Source organism: Erithacus rubecula, assembly GCF_903797595.1.
Source record: "Erithacus rubecula genome assembly, chromosome: 1".
Classification (NCBI taxonomy): Eukaryota; Metazoa; Chordata; class Aves; order Passeriformes; family Muscicapidae; genus Erithacus; species Erithacus rubecula.
Window position 1 is genome coordinate 21,038,900 of NC_136658.1, and position 24,571 is coordinate 21,063,470.

Sequence of the window (24,571 nt, forward strand, 5' to 3'; positions counted from 1 at the left end):
CTCCAATTGTCAGATCACTCTTCTGCCTCCTGCTCCTCTTTCTCCCCCAGTCTCCTCCTATCTGTGCTACGTTCTCTAACTATAGATCATTCCTGCTTTGATTTTGCACAGCAAAAATCATTAATTCACACAGTACTGTGGCTAACAGCAGCATGGTTTTGCAGAAGATGCCATGGTATCTAAGACAATGAACTTACGAATATCACTGAATGATAAAGAGAAGAGAAATTCACTTTTCCAGAACAGGTAAGGGACTAAAATAATCTATACAGCCATGAACATTTTGAGTTGAGTCTTCTGACAAATTCCTGTCAGTCCAAAGCATGTGGTGGTATTCTAAATCTACCCCAGAATCTGTGCCACATCTATGCAGAAAGCCCCAAAGGTATAGCTGGGCTGCAGTATAGCTTCATGTAAAACTCCCCACATTAAAGCTTGTGAGAGCTGTTACATTAAGGATGCCCCATCTTTGTGTCTTTAAGCACACCAAACACCTGAGTATGAACTGAAGACTTTGGAAAGATGGGAATTTCACATCACTGTATATTGTAACAAGGTGTTTCTACACTAAATTTGTACTCCACCTGCATGTATATTTTTCCTCTTAGAAACTAACAGAATTTATTCTGATCAATATAGACTAATTTCCTCTTTTCTTCTTAGGTACTGTTATAAGCTACCCTATGCCTTCCTTTATCCTGCATTTTGAGAAGAAATAATTCCTGTAGCAACTGGCCATACAACTATTATTCAGGTTTCCCTGATACTTTTCCCCTGGGAAGCAAGACACCAGTACTTGTAACAAGACAATGTACCTAGATGGACTTCTTCATGCTGAAAAATACTCTTGGGATTTAAAATAAGCTGTGCACATCTTCCTTCTGACATTTCTGCTTCAAAAGGAAAGGATTACACAGAGGGTGAAAGCACACAAATAAAGTGTTAGGGCCATTGCTGCTGGTCAGAGCTGCTTCAGAGGAGATTCTCTAGACAGCCTCCTCCGGATAAATCCTGCTGGAACGGAATCTGCAGACTGTAATGTTTAAATACCATTCAGAAGTTAAAACAGTAGTGACAAACCCAGTTAGGTTTAAAGCCAGATTTCCATTGCAAAACACCCTGCATGGCATCCCTGCTGACAGGCAATGCCAGGCATTGCTGTCAGCCACAGGCTACAAAAGGAAGAGGAAGAAAGTAAATGCACCGCAAGTTTAAGGCACATACTGCTAACAACTGCTGTCTGATATCCTTCCTCACCCCCAGTCTCTGCCCCAAGACATTGCTCTGATCTTGCAGTACAGAGAGCTGGTCTGTGCACAGAAATTTACCTACAAGCTACAGCTCCAGGACACCCAGAGAGAATTCATCTCCCCCCTGTTTGGCCCCTTCAGTTTCAGGTGTTGAACGAGCCCATTCTGTGAGGAGGAGTCAGCACAGGGATTATTGTCAAACTCCAGTTGTGATTTACAATAATCTACCAGCTCATTCTATAAAAAACAAATGGAAACCGGGATTGCTTTTAGGGCAGAAGAGCTGGGAGAAAGTGACAGTGTAAGAACTTCATTCTAGATGGGTGGAATACAGAGTCCAAAGTGCAACTGAGATAGTAAGGAGCTAAGTGACTATATCATGTAAGAAGAAAAAGGAAGATTTGTGTGGAAATGGTCAAAAGACAAAGACAATACAAAGGAAAAAGCAAAGAAAACTAAGTGATAAGAAAATAATGTGAGATAAATGAGGATTTTGAGGTGGCTGGGGAAAGAAAACCTAACCAATGAAAAGGTGTCAGGAAATCCAACCACACTGAACCCAATCACAAGTTAGGAGTGCCCTCTCTAAAAGATGGAGCTAGATAAAAGGTGTGTTTTCTTTTCTGGCCATTAGCATCTATATCTAGCAATAACAGGAGAACAACCATTTTTGAGAACTTTGTCCACTATTCTTCTCACACCACAACCACAACCTCCCTGGCAAGGCCAGAAAAATAACTATTTGAAAACTTTGGATCTCTTCACCTCTTGGTAACAATCCATCTCGGCTGAGTTCAGAGGTGAGAGGAAGTCACTGCTGTTCAGTCAGCTCTGTGAAATGAGCCTGGAAAAGGTAATGAACTTTTTCAGAACAATAGTCGCCATGGTACATTAAAAAGAAATTCTACCAACGCTCCCTGGCTGCACCTTAATAACGGAGGTGGAGGGGAAGAAGGCTGGACATCAAAAGGTCAGGAGTATCCAAAATTCTCCCACTGATTTCAGAGTGAGCTGGTGCAATGAGCTGCCACACGGCTGTGGGGGGTGAGCCATGCACCTGAGCAAGGCATGCCAAGTAATGTGTTAAATCAAGCCATGGCCTCTTTCTTTGTCTAAAGAAACACTCCCTCAAAATCATGGCTGAATCTGCTAAGAGAGGTGGGAGGAAACATCTCCCACTGTGGCAGACCTGCTGCCTCTCTCACGAGTGAGTAGCAATACGATTTCTCACACAACTCCATCCCTGCGCTGGAACCTCCAGTGGAGGCACTCCCAGCTCAGTTACAGGTTTTAATTATGGAATGACAGTAGTGAGGGCTGGCTTTGCTTGAACCAGCATGTGTCACCAAAGCTGATGGGAAATATGTAAGAAAGAGACTCAGTTTAATTAGCCTGAATATTTTACAATTATTATATTCTATGAGAAAACCACCCCACATCTTGATTTGTCACCTGTCAGATTGCTGTTCTTATCCACCACACTCCCTCCTTGCTTCTTCATGTCATAAAAAAACCAATGGTGAAAATGACAGACAGATGCAAACAAGATTTTGGTAATTACAGCCCTGTGGCTGGTGGTTGTTTGAACATTGTTTTATTTCTTCCGATCAAACAAGTCCTTGGACTTCACAGCCCTAGAGCTTCAGACAGGGGTGAAGCTGATTATATTATGACATTACAGTGCAGACTGGCAGATCAGACAAAGTGGATTTCACTCAGTAATTAAACTGCAGTATCTTTCGTCTAAAGTCCAGGACAGGATTAATCGAAAGGTAGCTCTTTATCATTGCGATTAGGGCTGGGATTTGAAGAGTGACTCCACAGATTTCTGATTTGATAGCTCGTCCTGGGTACCAGCTTATCGGAGACTGCACATCTGTCTGACTTGTAAAAATAGCATGAGGTCAAGATCTATTTGCCAAGTCACACCATTTCCTTTCCTTTATTTTATTTGGAGGTAACTAAGATTGATTTAAATATTACACTGTCCTTTGGCTTTCTGTGGCATTACAAAGATTTCCATTTAGGACCTGCTAACCTATAACCCTACCCTAAACTGCATTGTATCCAGAGGACAGACTCACAATTTTCTCGGTACCTTTAGATTTATTCTTCAGGGTCCAGGAAAACCCACCTGATTGTCAGAAACTAAAGAGTACAAATTTTACATACAATAGCTTTCTAGCTGCTCTAAAGGGGTCTAGCAAAAGAAGTTTCAAGCTTTCAAGGCACTCTGAAGATTTATTGGATGAAAATAAAGTCTTAAGAATTTGGTTTTTTGTCAGTATTGTATAAAATCCTTAACATAAAATGCCAGCTAATGCTTTTTATTTTTTTTTTCCTTAAGTTTCCAAAAAGCTTTCAATGCTCCTGCTTCTCCTCACAAGTCTAATAAACACAGATCTGGGAAAACTGTCTCAGCATAACCAGACAGTTTCCTTATGCTGCTGGCTGGGAAAGCAGCACTCCTGGCACCTGCCCTGATTTACTCACAAGAGGAAAGAATTTCTACAAGTGGAAGCAAGGCAGGGAAAAGCAAGGGATATCTCTTTTTATTTTCTTCTGCAAGTAGTCATTCTGTTTAAGAAATAGAAAAATCAAGGTAAGACAATGAAAAACACTATTTTTCTCCCTCCCATCAACAAAACACAGTTAGGAACTGACTTAAAATTCTTGAGATACTCACTACTTAAAATCTCTTGCAGTCAATGCTGTTTTGAGTTATACTCTATGGAGAATACCCTGGTAAGAATCCCAACAGATTCCAAAAGTGCATGGGAGTGGCTTGGCATTTACCTTTAGGAACTCATATACATTTTTAGGTTCCTTTCAACAAGTTTTCACACCGTGGCAGTCACAAAAACTGATGTCCCATAGGCCACTATTACCAGGTTCCAACTTTTCCCCAAAAAAGGCTGATAAAAAAAGAAATGTATTTGTGAAAACATCAATAAAAATTTTATTTGCAGCTTGAGATTTTTGAAAGACAAATACTTCTACTGAAAATTGAAATAATGAAAGAAGCTGAAAATCAAAAGTATTCTATCTGGAAGTCAATTCTCAGCATAGTTTCTTTAAAATTTTTAGCCTTCAAAAAAAAAAAAAAAAAAAAAAAAAAGTCACAATTTACACTGCTTTGTTTCGTCTACAGAATAGTCCTGTACCACATTCTGTAAAATTCAGAATTGTTTGGGCCATCTGTACAAAAGGATAATTGCCACAATGTCCTTTGATATTTTGCCTATAGCAATGTTTCCTCTCATTTGTATGAATCTCTGATGTAGATTGTGAAGATCTAAAACAGGAGCAATCTCTTAATTTCTATCCATACATTTATTAGAGACAGACCCTAATTCTGTTGGAGGATTAGGTAATACTACAACCCAAATAAAAAACTAAACAATTCCCCAGGCAAACAAAGTATTTTTATTTGCAGTTTTATTGTTATTGTTATTTTTGTAATGGAATTTACAGAGAAAAATGCCAAATTATTCATAACCATTAATTTTAAGTCTTTAAAGCTGTTTCACAGTTCTTGGAGTAATAGAAGACCCTCAGTATCATGCAGTCTTATTCCCACACAAGAAAAAACTTACAATTCCACCCAACAATTCCCATTGCAATTCTAATGACTGATGTGTATGGGCCCAAAACATTTACTAACAGTGATGATCCTAATTTAAGGAATTAAGCCAGCAGAATACCAAAAATACCTTGGAAATTTGTTTTAGTATGGACTTTCTTTGCCCAAACACAAGTGGGGAGAAAAGAGGAAATCTAGCCATGCAAGCAGGCAGAGGCACAGAAACATCACACAGATGAATGACAAACAGTGCATTTGGTCAGCTAATAAAAACACAGACAAGTAATGCCCCACAGAACAGTCTCAGTAATCTTTGTTTAAATGGCTAGATAAATATGTAATAAATTCTCACTGCTATACTTATTCTTTGTAGAGGTGTGAAGGTGTGAATTTTATTCCTAGTCCTGCTGCTGATACTGTAGATACAGATTCAAATTGCATAGGATTTCAAAGCTAGTATTCAGACCACTAAACTATTCCTCAGACCAAGCTGAAAACAAAATGCAAATGAACTACTGTGGATCCTGAGCTCATGCTGTTTCCCTCCTGCCTTTCAGAATTTTCCCCATTTTTTCTGTGAAAATTCTAAAGTTTTAAAAATATTATCAAACAATCAAAAAAGCACCAGCCTTTATATTTATATTTTTTTTTCATTTCTGAGTCTTTGCATTACGCTTTGATCATAAATTCAGTATCTTTTCTCCAATCACAAGGACTAGAAACTTATTTTATAAACAAAAAATAAAGAACTTGACATTATCTGTTTACTTCAAGAGTACAATCTTTAAGAAAAACATCAGCTATTATGACACTTTCAGTAAAACTGCAACCACTGCCAGCAAAGTGAAACATTAATCTAGGTGTGCACATCCTTCTGGTTTTCACATCATGCGTAAACACTGAAATTCCACAAAAAGAGCCTTGTAGTTGTGCATTGCTCTGGAGAAGAGCTGGATAGCACAACCCATCCATGACTTCACAAAGTGGTCAATCAGCAAGTGCTTCCCACTAAACATGAAAGGACACTTATATACCAAATCCTGGCCTTGGTAACAGAGTGGTAAAATTCATATTAAAATAAACCAGGGTAAGATTTGTCCAGGGTTAATACAACCAGAATTAATGTTATGTTTTACAGAGTTTCTAATCAACTACAAATTGATTCCACCTGGAAAAGGGAGAAATACATGTCTTGCAGCATGATGTTTTTTGAAATGAAATCACAGCTGAAAGCTTGGATAAGACTAGTTAGGAGAGCAAGAGAAATTCCCAGGCATCAACATAAAAAGTGACTGCAATTGTTCCCCAAACTCTAAAGATGCTGCCAGCATCCAGTTCCTGGGCCATATGTTAGTAAGATCAAATCGACCCATAATCCTAACCAGGAGGTTCTGAGGGCTGAAACTGTGATTCACTCAGTAAGGATCTGTTTTTCTCAATTAAAGAAATAAACATAACTACTTTCAGTCGAGTCACTCACAGTCATAATGTATCTAGCCTCAAAAGATATTTAACATCATATATTAAGTATGTCAAGCAGTCATTCCATTAATAACACTTTGCACTTCTATTCTGCTTTTTATGCCAGTAGACCAAAGCACTTTGTGATCATGAATTAATCAATGCTACCACCACCTGTGCACTGGAAATAGTTGGCTGGTGTCCACTTAATGACCCTGGATGATTGCTGGAGATGTGATCCTCATTTTCTTATCTCCCAAATCAAGCTTTAACCAGAAGACAAATCACCAAGTAATAACACCAAGTAATGATGACTTCCCCAAATTCACCAAGTACTTGGCGCAATTAAAATAAATCTGTCGGAATAAGCAGAGATCAGAAACTTTGCCTTTACCAAGGTAGAGCATTTGAAAACCAGAAATATCAAAAATTAAAGAAAGAAAATGCACAGCTTGCAGCTTCCTAAGTTAACATCAGGTTTGCCAGGATAACAGTTTCTTATTCTGCTCATGATCATTAGGCAGGTTTACATTGCCCCTCTCCTCTGCTGTGCTTATAGCAACAAATGAGACTACCCATTGTGGAAGGCGAAAAAAAAAATTGGAGAATAAAATAAATAAAATGACCTTGCTATTTTCTAAGTTTGGTTCTAGGATGGAGTTTCATGAAACTAAACCTGTCAGTGATGATTGACAACAAAATATAGGTTTCTGCAAAAGGTTTAAATAGGACTGGCCACATTTAAAAGCTCCTCAGATTTCACCATCAAATAAATTTATTACTTCAAGTCCCTCTAAATAGAGCTCGTAGTCCTGAAATACTTTGCTAACTTTTTATTTGGTTTCTACTTAGGCAAAGAAACTGAAGTCAATGGGAGATTTGCTAGAACAAGGACTGAGAAGAGAGCTTGCAAAATACATTACTCTTATTTCTACAGTAAAAAAATAGCTGCAGAAAAATATCTGTGCCTGAAGTGGAAGAAAAAGTTCAAACTTCACAGTGCTGCTTTTAATAAGGATTATGTCTTCTTTTTTGAAGACCGAGCAGATCAGACTGATCGTATCTGCTTACTTGATATATAACCTTATGTTCCCAGCTTAGAAAATATAATGCCCACAGACTAGGACAAGATCAACTCACGCTATACACTACCACAAATTTTAATCCAACTGTTTAAAACATATGCTATCCACCCTGAGTAAATTCAGATGATACACGTTTTTCCTTTGTACTTCAGATTTTACCAAACTGCAGATGTTTAATACTTCCCTCTCATATCCTGCACAAATTTCAGTAATATGGATGTAAATTGTTTTTTACTTTTGTTTGATATGCCTTGCAATTAATAGAGAGATTAAACAAAATGGTTTCAAGAAACTTTTATGTTCAGTAGGCATGAACTCATGCCAACCTGGGAACTCAAGTTATAGTCATAATACTCCACAAATGTACTGAGGGAGCTTTTAGACTGTCAGGTATAAACCATTTGCTAATTATTCTTAAGTGCCCATCACACCCCCAGTATATGATACAGGTGGAAAGAGCATTTAAAGGTAAGAATTTTGGCCTATGGGCTCACCTAAATTGCCAGAGGGTAACTGATGTTATCAAATTAGCATTAATGAAATCAAGTAATTCTTTATATGATGCACCATTTTAACAGAATTGAACATTTCACCTAGTAACTGCTTTAAAAGGATTTGTCCTAAAACACTCTCTATTGTAGGATTATCATCAATAAACCATACCCATAGATGTGGTTTCAAGTATGTAAAGTTTGGGGTTAGGGCTCAAAACATTTGCTTAAACATAGCTTTCAAGTGCCATCCAAAAAGCACTTTGGTGCAATCACATCTGGACATGGCTAACAGATAGGACTCAGCACTTCTGAGATAAATGTCTTTTGGGAAAAGCAGCTGAAGGCCAGGAAGTGTATCCTACAGCATCTCAGGTGGTCACAAACACCCATGCTTGAGCCTTTACTGAGCACCCAGTGCATGGCTAACTTTGCATCTACTCATTGCTTTCAGAACTTCTTATCCTCAACAAAAATGTAAAAAAAGTCAGATTGCTTCTGTCTTTGGCTAAACATTTAAAAAAAAAAAAAATATATATATATATATATATATATTAATGAAAAACTCTGCTTACAAAACTTCATTTTATGCCCTTCATGTCCTAGTTGAGAAAATTCATATTCTGTCTCTACAAATTAAACTGGCTGTAATGTATGCAAAATTTCCTCTGAACAAGGGAAAATTTGGAATTGTAAGAAAGAACACCCCTTTTCAAGTTTTATAAATACACTGAGGTCAATCCTGACAGGAATTCACAAACAAAGTCCTGACTGAACAAATTGTGTTGGACTGCATTTCCCCTGACTCTTGAATTTTCCTTTCAAGATTATGTGATTGAATTTTTCAGACTAGATCCAGAGTCTACGCTGGTCTCTTTCATGAGCCAACAGATTTAACTCACTGATTTCAAATGTTTGCCCAAATGCTGCGGGAAGAAGGTATTATTTGCCCTAGTTCTTACCTTCTTTCTTCACATACTGTGAAAGCTACCAAGAAGACAAGCTGACATGAAGAGGCTTCTCAGAAAACTAGAAATACCTCTCTGTAAAACTCACACAATGCATTGTCAAATTTCAAAATATGAATTTAAAAACACAGAGACTTATCCATATTTATTCAAGATCTCACAGAGACGGTAAATACGATTAGACAGGGATTTGAAGATAAATTATATCATCTGCTGTCTCATCTTCACTCTCTAAAAGAAGCCCAACACTGGTAGAAGCATTCAAACTGCAGCCTATATTCTTATAGCTCTACAGCTTCTTTTTATTTCGCCCCTACTCGCTTTTTTCGCTGGCAATGTTGCCACTTTTCAATGGCTGTATTTTCCCCAGTATGGCCATTAAGAACAAGACTTTTGGTTTAGAGCACTGAAACACTCAGTAGGGCAATGGGCACCCACAGAGGAGACATGGGTTTGGATTGAAAGCAGCCTCAGGGACCTCGGTCAGTGGAGCACAGACATGCTATAACCACAGGTTTATTGAAATGGGAGACTCCTCAAGCAGAGTGCTCCTGTTGAATTCTTGAGTGTTTTTCTTTCAGGGGCATTATATCGTCTCTGAATTCAACAAGAAATCAAATTAGGACTCCTGGGTTTCATTTTTGGCCTGCCACTTACCCATGATAAGATATTGGGCAAATCATTTAGCATAAATAAGCTTCAGTTTACAGAGCTGAAATACGGCACATGGGTGCAGTAAGGCTGATGAAAAGTACCGTAATGGTATTATGAAAGTGCCTTCTCCCAGATTTTAAAAATCCCTTATCTAAGGTTGTCTTAACCTGCCTTGCTCAATTTTAAAGCCTACTCACTTTCTTTCTCTCTTTCAAAGCAAAAAATTTTCAACCATCTAAAGATTTCCTTGCAGACATTAGTACAAGACTTGAGAATAAGGCTACACATGGTGCAAGGCACAAGAAAAATTTAAGAAATTGTTGCTTTTAAGTTCCAACATAGAGTAGCATAATTTGCTAGCATCTCTTTATCTGTTTTTTTCTGACTTTAGCTTATAGTTCTGGATATGTGACAAAGAGCAGCCATCTCCCTCTCTGTCATCTCAGTCATGTACCAGGAGCTGTTTCCTTCCTCATGGTTTGGTCTGTACTTGAACTCTGTCAAGCAAGTATTGGTACATGTGACTTTTCCAAAACAATGAAATTAACTTAAATTCAGTCTTTTTATGCCTGAATTAATGTTCACCAATACCTTGGGGATCAGATACAGCAGATTTGAAGTACTAAGGGGAGTCAGGATACATCAATTAATACTTAAGACCAATAATTACATATACAGCTAGATCCAGGCATAGTGTAAGGTACCCATGCTGAGACATACCCACTCACTGCTAAACTTTACACATTATGTATATGGGAACTGAAAAGAGCTCCTAAAATGTAAATGCAGACCATTTAGGGCCTAATACATAGTTGCATCATAACAATTATGTGCCCAGAGAATTCCATCCTCTCATAACCTGCAAACCATTGTGCTCCAGTACTCCCATTGCACACACAGAAACAGAAAAGACTAACATCTTTAGGGCAAGGCCCTCATTTTGGTTACTAAGCTTGTGACAAAATTAATAGAAGAATTTCAGATAACTTTTGAATTGCTTACAGTCTTCATCCAGACTTTATAACCTATGAACAAAAGTGATCCCTTATATGAGGAAGTATTTCAGATGCCTTTCTTTGTGACAGGCCAAATGACACCTCTAAATGCCTATTATTGTTCAGCTGACTGCCAAGGGAGTCCAAATGACCATGGAGGTACCTGCACCACAGGCAACCAAATGCCAGTGACAAGATCCTTTGAGCCTGGCTTTCAGAAGCTCTGAGCATTTCCAGAAATTCATGAAATCCATATAACCTACAAGTGCTCAGCTCTTATGTGAACCAAAGATGCATAAGAAGCAGATTTCCAGAATTAACACACAATAATTGCGAGATCATGTTGTGAATTCATTAACAGTTTGTTAATTCAAAGCATTAACATCATAGGAATAGGTTAGGAGCCTTACTGCTCCTGAAAGTTTGGGCTTGTGGTTTTCTTTAGGATGATGTCATCTCCCCAGCTACAAATAATACAATAATCTGACTGGCCATGAGGAAGTCTAATATAAAATACCCCTCTAGAGACAGCATGACTTAAGCCACAACTGGACTTCTGGTGCTACCAGGAAAACTTTCTGATTAGCTATTCTGCTGTGATAGCACATTCCGTACCTGCTTTAAGGCAAGAGAATTCTTCAGCAAGCAGGACTGTCACCGAGGTGTTTCCTTCAGCTTTGTGAAAACTTTGCAATTGTTTCCTTTTCTCCTCACCAGTGTGTTTCCTATCATCTTCAGTGAAAAAAAGAAATCTGATTTTCACAGATGGAAAATTAAGTACTGCCAGGATGGTCAATATACCCAACAGCCATTCAAACTGGTCTGATAAACGAAAGCATTTAAATTGTTGCAACCAAAATAAGCGACAGAAGGTGGGAAAAGAAATGCATAATGATGCCAGCTACTAGGGTACTGTTTATGTTTTATCCTTTGGAGCATTACAAAGTACAGAACACAAACTATTACTAGCATTTTTCTGTACCTTAGTATTTGCACATTAAATCACAGGTGTGATATACAAAATTTAGAAAGAGTATAAATTACCTTAGCTTCTCCAAATGAAAATGCCAGGGCTGTCAACTGGTCATTCAATCCCACTGCCAGGAAGATTGCTCAGTAATATAAAATGGCCAAACCAAACCATGACACAATACAACCACTTTACATTAACTCCACCCTTTATGTGATATTTTCATGTTTGCAGGCCCTCCATGTTGGAAATACCATGAGACACAAGATATACAAGATTACACAAATTAACAGAATCATTGTTCTCTTCTACATGTCACCCCAACCTCCACAGGTCCAAATAGCAAAGACAAGACAAAGTAGCTGTAGAGGGAAGGTCTTCACAGCTGTCCTTTCTTTCCCCTTCAGTAAGTGACTTTTCAGGGACTTTCCTGCATGTTAAGCATCTTTTTTGCATTGCTTAATATTGTTATTAATAATTCATATTTTTGTCTTTCTCCTCTCACTCTGACAACTTTTATTTTTAATCAATGGGCATGTGTCAAATTGCTTTGTTATTTATTTATAATGTAAGCTGACAAAAGAATGGGATATGTGGTATAAAGATGAGACACTATTTCTTTCCTACAGCTGATATCCTCAGTAATAACTATGTGTCTTGTTCTAATCAGTAGGGTCCAAAAAACTAATTTTAACACAAATAATGGAGGATGCATTTAGTATATTTGTACAGCTGGATGTCTATCCTCTGTCCCCACAGTCATGCATGGACATAAAAGTTGAAAATGTAGGTTTATTTGTATGCAGGCACATTGTCTTTGAGGAAGAAAAGGAGTGCACAAAGGTGTTAATAACAATGTGCCAAGTACTGATATGCTTATTCAGACAAATGTATTACTAAGATCAATGTTCTTTGTCCCCTAATGTATCAACAATTCTCACAAGTTGTTTGTGGCAGAACCTACTCTTTTCAGCTCACAAAACCCAAATAGAATCACTAACTCACCCAAGACAGGATGGAATTCAGTGGCACAACGCCTGCTTCAGCCTCCGAGCCAAATAACACATGGGAAACCCCTTGTGGCAGAATGCATGGGGGAAATGCATCACGAGGTACCTTCCCTCAAAAAGCTGGGAGAACAATTAAGCACTTCCTCACTGAACATGTGAGAAGTAAGCTGTTGATTACAACAGCTTCTGGCTTCTAGGTTACACACTGAGAATTTTATTCCTACACCCCTTTCATGCACACATATTTTACCTCAACTGCTACTTGAGAACTCATTTAGTTTCTCTCTGGATTATTGTCGAATGGCAAAAGTGTCTCTGAGCTCCAGCTGAATGTCACTGTTGTGACTGCCTCCCAAGGCAGGAGGCAGCCCTGTCTGGACTGTGGGAATGGTTTGGTGAAATTTGGGATTATATTCTACAGCAATGTTTGCCTGCTAGAAGGACATTGCCATACAGAGTATAATTACTGTAAAATAAAATATAGCACAAAGCCATGGCAGAGGGGGGTGTGTGAGGGGGGAAGGATTAGACACTTTTTAATATTTTTGTTGGTTTTTTTAATAAAAAGGATATTGTGCCATGTGACTTCTAATTCAAAGGAGGGTATCTACTTAAGACTCTTTCCTGAAAAGCTCCTACTTCCCATCTTTCTATAGTCACCACCACGTGTTGTGAGTGGGGATGTGTCTGAACTTTGTATTTGCCTGCTGAGACTGTTGGTGCAATAAAGTGACATCCCTTTACATCCTGTTCCAAGAACAGTGTAGTATCAGCAGAGTTACCTGATGCAGCTCTGAAAGCCAACCAAGCAAGGACATCAAAAATCTCAAAGCCACCAAATAGGCTAACCAGTGAATTTGAGGAGGCACATCAAAGAAAGCAAGTTAGAGGATAAGGCTTTTAGAGAATTATGTCATTAGAACAATGGCTTGGAAGGGGGAAGGATTTCCTTGCATTTCAGAATAAACTGTCATAGTCCACACATACACATTTGCTTTTATTTTCAAGTTTGTTGGTGTTTCATTCTGTTCTAATTTATCCACTATGGAAGGGAGAATAAAAACTGAAGCATTTTCTTTGATGTTATCATAGCCTTAATACTTTCTTTCAATACCTCCTTCACCATACACATCATGCTGAGAATAAGAGTGGCATTCAAAGTGAGGATTGTCCCTCCTGATTTACAGCTCAGGGACAAAAGAACACAAATGTCTATTTCTTATGCTTAAAGACCAGTTGGTAACCAGATCTCCTCATCTTATGCCTTTTTTTGATAGTTATTAGAGATTCCAGACTCCACTGTGGACATCATGGGAATGGTAAGTTCACCTATTTGTCATGAACACCACCAGTGAATTTCCCCTCTCTATCACCTAAGGGACCATTCAGATTTTGAGTGTCAGAGAAAAATATGACCATTTAACCCACTTGGAACAACAGAAATACAGTAAAATCAGGATAAATTTCAGTTATCATAACTAACCCCACTGCCAGGGCTCTGGCACACATGACATCTAGACAACTAAAGAATAGGAGAATGCTGTCCTGGAGGGTATTGCCCTTATCTAGGGAGAGCTATTGAGCAGCCCAAAACTTGTGACACTGTTAGGTAATTACTCTGTGATTTCTGACCTCAGAAGTCAAGTGCTCCCCTCATCAACCTTCCCCTCCCAGAAGAACCTCACAGAATTAGCTTTTATTTCCTTTTTTTTGTTATCAGTTAGGAATTGCATAAACAAATAGAAAGGGAGGAGTGTTCTTGTCTAGTAGTCTCAACAACTTTGTGGATTTTAAAAGGCCAGAGGAAAATCCTCTGGGTGCACAAATGAGGTGGGCTGTGAGACAATTAAAAACCAAGCAATTTTTAAATAAGGTTAGTGTGCTGGAGAACACCAACTTTTCCTGGGTACAAATAATGTCCATTTCTGTTCATTGTCTTTTTGTACCTTATTCAGGAACACAAAAGCAAAGGTGTATATCAGTTATTCAGTTGTCAGAGGTTTGTTTTTGGTTTTGGTCTTGGGTTTTTTTGCTAGTTCAGGAGTTTTTTTTTCACATGAACCTGGCTTTGTTTAGGGGTGAGATTTTCACAATGTGGAATACTGGTCTGTTTATCTAAAATACATGGTAAATCACCCATTGACTTCCATGAATATAAAGTAATTGCTGACTCTTGAGAAGCTTACTCAAAAAAAAAAAAAAAAAAAAAAAAAGGAATGCAAAACAAAATGAAAATTTAAAATAATCATTGTCAGTCTGTATTCAATGCTTATGGGTGGTTCTCTTTTCTCACCATAAATTTTTCATTTCCTACCAGCTGAATCTTTTACTTTTTCCTTGATTTATATTATGCTTGACTAACAGATGTAGTTACAAACTGAACTGATATAAAAGTATAAATGTCTAAAAGGCAAAAGGGATTGCCACAGATATTATTGCTACCTATTCAATACATACTGGTACACATATATCCATATGATTACAATTTGCCTGTAAGATGTAGTGAATGCAGTTCAAACTGTTGCTTCATGTGTATTCAGTCTAAAATCTAGTAGAGATTAAAAAAGTAAAGGGAGGCTTGTCATGGTAAAAAAGGGAGACTACCTAGGATTACTGATTAAATGACTTGGATCTTGGGGTGACAAAATTGAAACAATTGGATCATCTGAGGTTACACAGAGGTTGAAAGCAAAAAAATCAGCTGGAAGTCTATGGACATGTGCATGCCTCCAAGGACTATGGATCTTCTGATTCAAACAGAGAGGAAAAGGTTAGGGCATCTGTTTTTTTGTTTTTTTTTTTTTTCCTCCTCAACTACCAATTTACTGTGTGGCCTGCTACATTTTTGTATCTCAATCTCCAAATCTTTAAATAGAAACTGTTAATTTGTACACAAACACCAATGCCCTGAGATGGTGTGATGAATTTTGCTGAAGTTCTTTTGCCATTGACTGAAGAGACTGGTGGTTTTCATGTAAAAAGTAATGGCACTACTGCTGTCACGAAACTCTAGGAACTCTATCTTTTCCTGTAGTCACTTTTCAAAGTATTCTGCTCTTCAAGCCCGCCTTACACAGCATGTACATTTTGAAATTAAGTATACTAAGAGGTAAGTCTCCTGATTATATTTATACCATGAGCCAAATTTTATCATGCCTTATACAGTGAGTAGACACTTTGACCTTCAAGAGATGCCAATCAAGAATGAACTTGTCTCAGAACCTTTCTCTGCCAAAGTTTTCCACAATCTTGCTCATGTGTTTTACAGTAATACTTTCTTTTTTCCTCTGTTCATTAACTATTAAAATAAAATATTCACATGACAGATTTTTGCCTCAGTTTTCCCACAGCAATCATATTTCCTCACCCAAGAGGATGTCAGGAAGCTTCATTAATTGTTTCTGAAACATTTACAACTTTTCATGGAAAAGGTAAAGCATCTGTCTCCTAAAGGAGAAAAATAATTTCCAAGTGGATGAAGTATCGTAGCTCTCCTAAAAGCACACATATTCATTCTTCACTCCGAGATAAAGAATTCAAGACACAGACATTACACTCAGTTTGTCAAGTTCATGTATATTATCTGAAGACCAGAGCTTGTGTCTTTTTCCCTCCAACTCCTCTTTAATCTCAAAACAGTTTCATTGTTGAAGTAGCTCTGCGGATGGTGACAGGCAAGACGTTATGCAAATTAAGCAAGAATCCCACAAGTAACAGCATCAGTGAGGATTAATTTCCTTTAGATTTGGGTTCTCTTCCTCTGTGACATTCTGACCATGATACACCTTCTCTTTCCAGTTATGACTGCCCTCTCCCACTGCTTCCCCCCATGCTGTTTTGCTTTCACCCTGGCCAACCCTCCCAGCCCCTCCAGCTCCCTCTTCCACAGGGAAGGGCTGGCACCTGGCAAGCGCTGGGGAGGAAGCACCAGACCCATGAAAGGTGACTGGCCCAGCTGGAAGGACAACCCTGACACTGGGCTCTGGAGTCCCCACTGCAGCCTCTCCTGCAGGCAAGAGTAATTTCTGCCTCATTTCTGGTTTAAAAAAAAACTGTAGGAATTGGGCAGCTTCTCAATTTCTGGCAAGTTTGCTTAAAACTAGATGACTTTAAGCTGACAAAAGAGGACAAGGGTGGTCTCCTAGAAATGAGGCATCTTCTCACATCAGTAACTTAGGAGTGCAAACACCCCTTTATTTGCATTTTTCTCGATTCATGGAGTGGTATAACAAGTTTTTTTCAGGACACAAAAGCTAGCCCATGAGAAATACAAAGCCCACTTAAAGTACAAAGAAATTACCAGCTGGAAGCAGCTCACTTGAGCTCATCTTACACAAGAGTTTCTTTAGAATTTATTTTAAAAGCTGAATTAGAAGAATAGAAACAAAAAATGAAAATTTTTTAAGATTTCTAAACAAAAAATTTAATGTAAAAGCACCAGCAGTTGATGCAAATACAGAAACATACTAAAGAAACAAAATAAAAATACCCTTGAACTTGTATCACCAGGGATACACCATCAGAGATGCCTACCAAAAATTTAAAGGCTGTATTGTCCCATTCAGAGGGTAAATTTGTTTTCTTTCTTTCTACAAATTAGAATTGCAACAGTATTTTAACACTAGGTGAAATTAATAATATAAAAATGTTAAGTTGAGAATGAGCTTCACAGGTATGCATTGAAATAGTTCTCTGCCACCAACTAGAAAAATGGGGACTGAAGATGGAAGAGATGAGAGATATCTCAGGATTAGGGAAAGAAAAAAAAACATGCCAGAAAGCTGTGCCTTCAGAATAGGAAGCCACTGGGAGTTTGGGGAGGATATGGAGCCACTGTTTGCTGAGAACCTGAATTCATGTACTAAGCCTCTGTAATGATCAACTCCAGTGAACATAACCAGTCTGAGACCCACTGAAGGAATGATTAGCACTGAGTTACAGATCTGAAAGCAAGATGGCATCATTTAAATACTACTCTGCCTTCATGGGTAACACAGGTCCTAAAGTCCTGTCTTCTAAACACAAACCAGATGAGCCCCATGGGAAATGAAGATCTATTTGGTTTCACTTGGTCACACTGAGATCTCCCCATCCTACTGCAGCCCTGTAGACCCCTAGTGCAGCACAGCACCACCTGTGCAGGATCCCTGCTGCCCCTGGTCTGGGGAGGAGCCATGTCCTGCACTGCAGGACAGCTGTGCTGCCCAAATGTCCCCACATCCCAAGTCCTTGCAGTCCTCTGCTGCCATGGACTGGTCCTATGCAGACTCCTTGGCTAACCAGGCTCACAAGCCGAAGAATGAAAATTCCTCTGACCCCTCTGCAATGTGACCCTGATGCACAGCTCTTGTGTGCTGGGCCTGAAAGCAAACAGTACATTTGGGGACCCTTGGATTTATTTCAAAATAGATTAAGTCCTTTTGCAAAAGAAACAGGAACATTAAAGTCTTTGTAATGGAAACAGTGAGACATGGGCTTCAGACTGATCAAGCCAAAGCAGTCTTCAAGACAATCCCTTGTCACAAACAAGCAATATTTTCACAATCACCCTGCAGCAGACCCCTGTGATATATTTTATTTCCTTTGTAAGTGGCATCAAATCATTTTCCAAAGTCAAATACATCTACCTTCCTTGCTTCTCTCTCTTGGGACTCTTTGAAGGAGAAGGAAAACATCAAGACTAGACTGTGCTGTGGATTAAACATGTCAGGAGAGAAACAACAAGAGAAAACAATTACAAGCATGATGCATAATACAAAATAAATTGGGAAAAGTGTGAGAAAAAGAAAGAGCATAGCCAAATCATCTAAGCCATAGCTCCATAGAGCATAAATCCCCCCTATGATTTGCCCACTCACCACCTCTTGGCTTAGGATTCTGCTGTACTCTGTTTCACTACTGTCTATCATTCACACACATAAAACCAGTGCTGCTTTGAGCTACTCTGCCTGATGATAAAAAGCCTTCCTACCCCCAATACCTGTCCTCCAGCAGCACGTAAATCCCAGGCAGATCTGCCATGCAGTATCACCTCTCCACATTACTTGAGCTTCTGTATCCCTGCATCTTTTATACATCTCATTTCAAATATCATTTTCTGAGGACTGATTCACACCACAACTTCCTTTATTTCTAAAAAGACAGGATAATCTGCCATTTGTAGAAGCATCCATTTTGTCTGATTTCTATTCTAGGAATTTCAGGATGTCACATCAATTCTGCATCACAGGAGAGTAGGTGAACTGGTGTGAGGGGGAAGATCATAATGGAAAGAACAAATGCCTGCATAAAAGGACACCATCACTGCCTTACATTTATTTATATTTCAGATGTCATCAGAACTTTAGAATGGCAGCTACCATCCTATCTCTGACACCTCCCTAAGTAGAGATGTTTGTGGTATTACTCGGTATTTCCTGCATCATTTATGCAACATGCTGAGTACAATCCTAAATGCATCCATTCTTCTGCTCTCCTTCAAAACTCCTGCCCCAATAATCTGAAACCTCCATCCCTGACCACCTTTCACATCCAAGGTTAAAGAAGCCCTCTGGAGCTTCTGTTTGCATTTTCTACATCTGCAGAGGGAAGGGAATGTATCACCTGGGTGATACACGCAGAAAAGAAGTAACACCTTTATAATGAAAAGGTGAGCCTTCAGGGGAGAGAGGTCACATCCTTGTAGTGATCTGCAAAGAAATGCTAAAGCCTCATTACTACTCACAGCTGTAGGGAGATCTCCTTCAACTCAGCTGATAATTATGTGGAACAGAAGGACCAGGAAAACTAAGACAATTTGCCTGAAAACAGGAGCAGGAAAGCAATCTTTCCTCTAAAAGTCTCACAGTTATTCACAGTTGGCTACAGTATTCTTACAACTTAATTCTCCAGCAAGACGCCATCTTTTAAACAAAACCAGAAAAAAAATCTCCCTATTAACTTCTTTTCTCCCAACTCCTCAAAAAGTTTTCCATCCTATTAAATCTTTTCATTTTAACTTTTCAAAATGTGTTTTAGCTGTTATGACTTGTTTTTCCAATTTTTATAAACTTTGCTCCAACCTGATGACTAATGGAAAAATATTTTTACGGAAAAATTGAGACATGATGCACCAGATTCCATAACTCCCAAAAAAACCTTTTACATAATATTACTGATCTGTATTACTTTCTTATTCCTATATTCATTAATTTAAAAATGTGATTATGGTTATGAATCTGTTTTCTAATTGGACTAAATGCACTGAAATACTTTCCTTGCAATCTAGATTTTAAAGACGTTAATATTTAATGCTTGGGCAAAACGAGCCATGCTCATTATATGCCCTTTTCTTGTTTCTTGCTACTAGCTAAAATTCTGGTTAGTTATCTTCCTGATTTCCTTTTCCTTTATCTTGCCCTGAAATAGAAGACCAGTACTCCAGTACTCAAATTAAAAGCCAAGAAGTTAGTGTCTCTGTTTTTTCCACCTCTGGCAATGCAAAAAACCTTATTTTGTTGACTGGTATAAGTTACCTGCCCCTGCAAGGATAATTCTTTAGACCTCTAGACACCATTTTATAGTTCTCTGTTATACCAAGACCAAATGTGCTTAAGAGCACCTACAATAATGAAGTGCTCCCAGCACAGATTCAGTAAGCACACCCCAGGGATTTTCAGCCGGATGGCTCAAGCTTAAGATCACAAAATTAGGGCCTAATGATGTTATTAATAATGAAGCATTGATATCCTCATTCTCATTCTGAACTAGGATTTATGGCAGTGTGAGCAAAACCCAGTATAAATTACATCTGAAGTTATCAATAGCTGCAGAAGAAGTGAAAAAGTGCAGACATAGCTCCTTCACCACTGGAAGGCTGACTAGATACTTTGTCTACTACATATTAAATGTGGAGCAGGGCAAAGATGTGACTAGAAACAGGTAATGGTGATGATATGAGTTTTTTTCTTTGCTAATGGCCTATGTATTGTTTTGCTTGAGGTATTCAACAATTTACTCTCTGTATTTCAGAAACATGCACTGAGTTGATTCAGTGCAGAATACACTTCTTCCACTGCCTTTCCCATACAGGGTTCACTAGGATCTGGAGAAGGATACATTAGTTATTCCTCTGCTACTGTCCTGCTTTTGTGTGGGAAACAGATGTGAAAAGAGTTTTGCAAATCGCTCAGCTCAACAATGGCCATGATGGAATTCAGTGCAGGTCTCCACCTCCCAGCACTCTGCTTTAGCTGTGAAGTTGCCTTGTTCTTTGCAAGGGATGGCTACCCTCAGCATAAAAGCACTGTCCCTGCTCAACCTGCCATAAACATGATTAAAAATATATTTGTATTTGGACTCCAAAGTCCAACTTTTTTGCTGTTTTTCTGGTTTGTCTGGGAAACAGGATTTTTTTGCTTTGCAAGTCTGAATAGGGAGCTGCACCTGTTAGCTCTGCGATACCTTAGGGCTCTCTGGTAAACCATCTGCTTTTCAAAATCTATTTGTTCTCTCTTGGGCAACCAAGAAGGCATAAAGTATGTTTTATCACCTCAATGCTGAAAGTGATCATTTAACTAGAAGAATATACCATGCCAGGTAGAATTTTGATGAAGGAAAAAGAAGAAAATTTCTGGTGGAAGGCAGGGAGAGGCAAGAAGAGGAGGTAAAAGAGGAGTGAAGGGAGCTGAACTGAGAGGAACAGGAATAAAACTTGCTTACAGAAAAAGTCAACTTGATATGCTCTACTGTGACCCAGGGACTTCCTATTACATATTTCTATAGCGTGCTTCTATATATCTGCAGAAATAAAAAGAGAAAGATTGACAGTCTAAACTGAAAAAAGCTTTTTTTTTTTTCCAGACACTTTTAAGTGACTGCTGGTCTTGAGTTAGGGCTTGAAACACATGTTTCAAAGGAATGAAACATTCTAGTACCACCCGAGGAACAGTCCTGGGCTTTGCATGCTTTTTCCACTATGAGTAGACCAATGACTGATTCATACCTCCATTATATCACAATTGTGCTTTTATTTGGCACCCTCTCATCTCTTGCAAGTCACTTGCAGATGGTCTAGAAGCCACAGAACAAACTGTACTTCCTTTCCATGTCAGCCATCCCTATCTTATGGAATCCTTCCAGTTTGCTGCACACAAGGTACAAGGATACTTCTCCACAGATAGCTCTCTTCACTCCAAAAAACCCCACTTTCTACAGGATTCTGTAGCTAGCCTTTCCATTAGCAGAAATAAAGAAATAATTTGTACTGCTTCCATCGCCCGTAGCTCGGTAAGTTCACAGAAACCAGCACAGGAAAGGAAATAAAGGGATTTTGTGGGGCTGTCCAGGGCCTCACAATGAACAACAGGGGGTCCAAAGGAAATACCTCTGAGACTTCCATAATGTGGTTATATAAGCTGCTGTCATGCCATCGCTTTGGGTTTTGCAGTCAGCGCTGATCACCCCGTCTCAAATAGGATAGAGGAGACACAAAAAGGGTTCTGAGACTAAAAGACTCATTAAAACCCTCAAGAGATTTTTGTATGAGAAAAGTTTAGAAAGCATCAAAATGACAAACAAAGAAGACTGAATGTAATGGAAGTGATAAAAATACAACTGCACAGAGAAAATAAATCTGACTTCCCAAGAAAAGAGGGGACAGTCATTAAAAGGCAGAACACTAAAACCAATAAAAGGATTTTTACTTTTCATTCACATGCTATATTTTAAACTTGCAGTACTCTGTACCCAAAACCCCAGATAGGCCAAGATTTATCAGTTCAAAAAGGACTAATTATGGCAATAATAATAAGAAAGGCCTTTCTAATAATAAAAGTAATATAACTACAGAAACAGGTAGCATAATACTGAATAAACAGAATATCCACAGTTATGGTACAATAAACTATGAGGACTGAAAACTGCCCATGTTTAAAGACATAAGTAAATTTTAATTTGATACTTATTAATGAGAAGTTACCCCTGTGTTACAAGTTAAACCTTTCTGGGGAACTTGGCAATTTTTTCTGAAGGATCTGATACTGGGTTCTGTGATACTTTCTATATGGCTTCCAGAGCTGTGTCTCCAACACACATATATCCCCATCAATGGAGTGTTCAGCTTATTCACCACTCCTGAACACAGTCAGTACAATCAAAATAAACCCCCTGTAAAATCAAGGGAACACGTCTGCTCTTCAGAATACATGCTGTTTTCATTAACTTGTGACAAGTGAGATTGTTTTAGCCACTACTTTCAATGCACATGATGAAGTGGGGAGAAGAAATGAGGGAAAGCATTCTGTAGGTTTGATAAAAAAATGGCAGTGTTATAGTTTGATTTGATAGAGATGTGAATAAGAGTCATATTTTAAGGCAAAGCATTCTTAACCACCTATACATCTCCATGCCCTTTTTTAGTATTAGAAAATGAAGTTTGCATGTGGAATAAACAAAAAAAAAAAAATCCTCCATAAATCTGAGCCAGCTCCTGAAGAGTCAAATGAGCCTCCTGTGTTACAGATTTCTGTCAAGAGTTTTGTAACTGATGTATAATTTTGGACTTAATTATGAGGCCCCCTGTCTCACAGACAGGCTGTTAAAAGAACTCTCCCCCTTTAAACCGTTTAAACAGTTGTCTACTTAAAGAAACAGTAGAACCTCAGGTATATTGGAAACTTTCACCCATCAAACTTGACTAAAAGTGGTGAAATTTGGGAGGGAAAGGAGTAGGAAACAGGCAGGCAAACTGTAGACAGGAGGAAACAGAATGGGTTCCCAAACATCTAATTTTCCTGGGGAGCTACACCTAGGGAAGCCCTCGGGATGCAGACAGTCCCTTACAAAAATTTCCTTCCCTGCAGCATCTCATAAGCTTTCTTCCAGTGAAATCAGTGTGGCAATACAGGCACATACAGGCAGTGAGTTCCTGCCCCACATTAAGCTGATGTATAGTCTTTTAACTAGAGGCACCTCCATAAAAGCCAGCACCCATTTAAACAAGTGAAACCGGGCCATATACTTTTCCCTCAACTTGTTTTGTTTCCTTGTCCTACTACACCCCTGCACTAACAGAAAAGCACACACTGCAGCCTGCCTAAAACACTATCCTCACTTCCCCAACTTCCAGACAAAATAGCTCTGAAACCAAAACACCAGTTTTACCGGAGACAGAGAAAAGTAGCAGCCCTGTAAATGACGACAATCTAAAGCTTTAGAAGAAATATTCTTACCTGTAAAGGTCTGCACCATCAGCCTTTGAGAGGTTTTTTTACATCTACTCTGTAACGATGCATTTTTTGAAAATGGTTCTAGTGCTCAGGAATGCCAAGAATTTAGGAAGAGAGCCACAGCTTAAGAGAGCAATTATTTGCCAGTAAATACTCAATTTGCTTGTCCTGTGATTTTTCTTCTCCTAACTCGCCCTCTCCATAATCCGTCTCTTGCTGCGTCATGAGCACAAGAAGTCTTTTCTTCATAGCAAAACACTTCAGTTTGCTATTTTGTTAGCATTAATTAAGAATTCCCTCTACTGGTCATTTTCTATACTCTTACAAATAGCACCTTGAGCCCTGGACATTAGAAGGCAGTGAGTCAGTGTGTGGGATTCAGCCACCATTTATAAACACCTTTAACCACATTCACCCAGTTTACAATATTCAGGACATCTCAGCTGAATTACTGCTTTGTGTCCAGTTTGTATTCAGATGGGGGCCATATGTTCCTTCATGTATTAGAGCAGAGCTCATTAGCACTGCTCCAGTCACGCCACAGCAAACATTTTTTTTTCTATCTTGCCTACATTTTAACCTGATTAAAAACATTTTCTCCAGGGTAGGTTTCTGGAAAGGAACTGCTCAAATCCAAAATACTGTTAAAAAGAATATGTGTAATTTTAAAATTAGTTTTAAATTAAAATTTGCTGCAAAAAACCCAGTTGTTACTTAGGATTAAACTCCTTACCAAAAGCACCTTCTAAAAATATGGAAGAGTCTTCACAAAGAACTCTGTTGCAGTAACCACAAGGGCTAAATATTCAGTGAGCATACAGACCTAGCTCTCCCATAAGGATTTAGGCACACAGCCTATTTTTAAAGAAGGTATGTATGTATGCATCTGTGCAAGCA

The 24,571-nt window shown here is 38.6% G+C and overlaps 1 protein-coding gene across 36 annotated transcripts in view; it reads right to left on the reverse strand.

Annotated features, from left to right (window-relative positions):
* ZBTB20 (zinc finger and BTB domain containing 20) overlaps window positions 1–24,571 on the reverse strand; it is a 472,123-nt gene that overhangs the window by 260,219 nt on the left and 187,333 nt on the right. For 2 of the 36 annotated variants that reach the window (XM_079321870.1, XM_079321876.1), the window contains exon 1: window positions 23,678–24,344. The exons of the other annotated variants lie outside the window; for them this stretch is intronic. The gene's annotated coding sequence lies outside the window, so the exon portion shown is untranslated. Of the gene's footprint in view, window positions 1–23,677; window positions 24,345–24,571 lie in introns of those variants that run through there. 36 annotated transcript variants of the gene reach the window in all.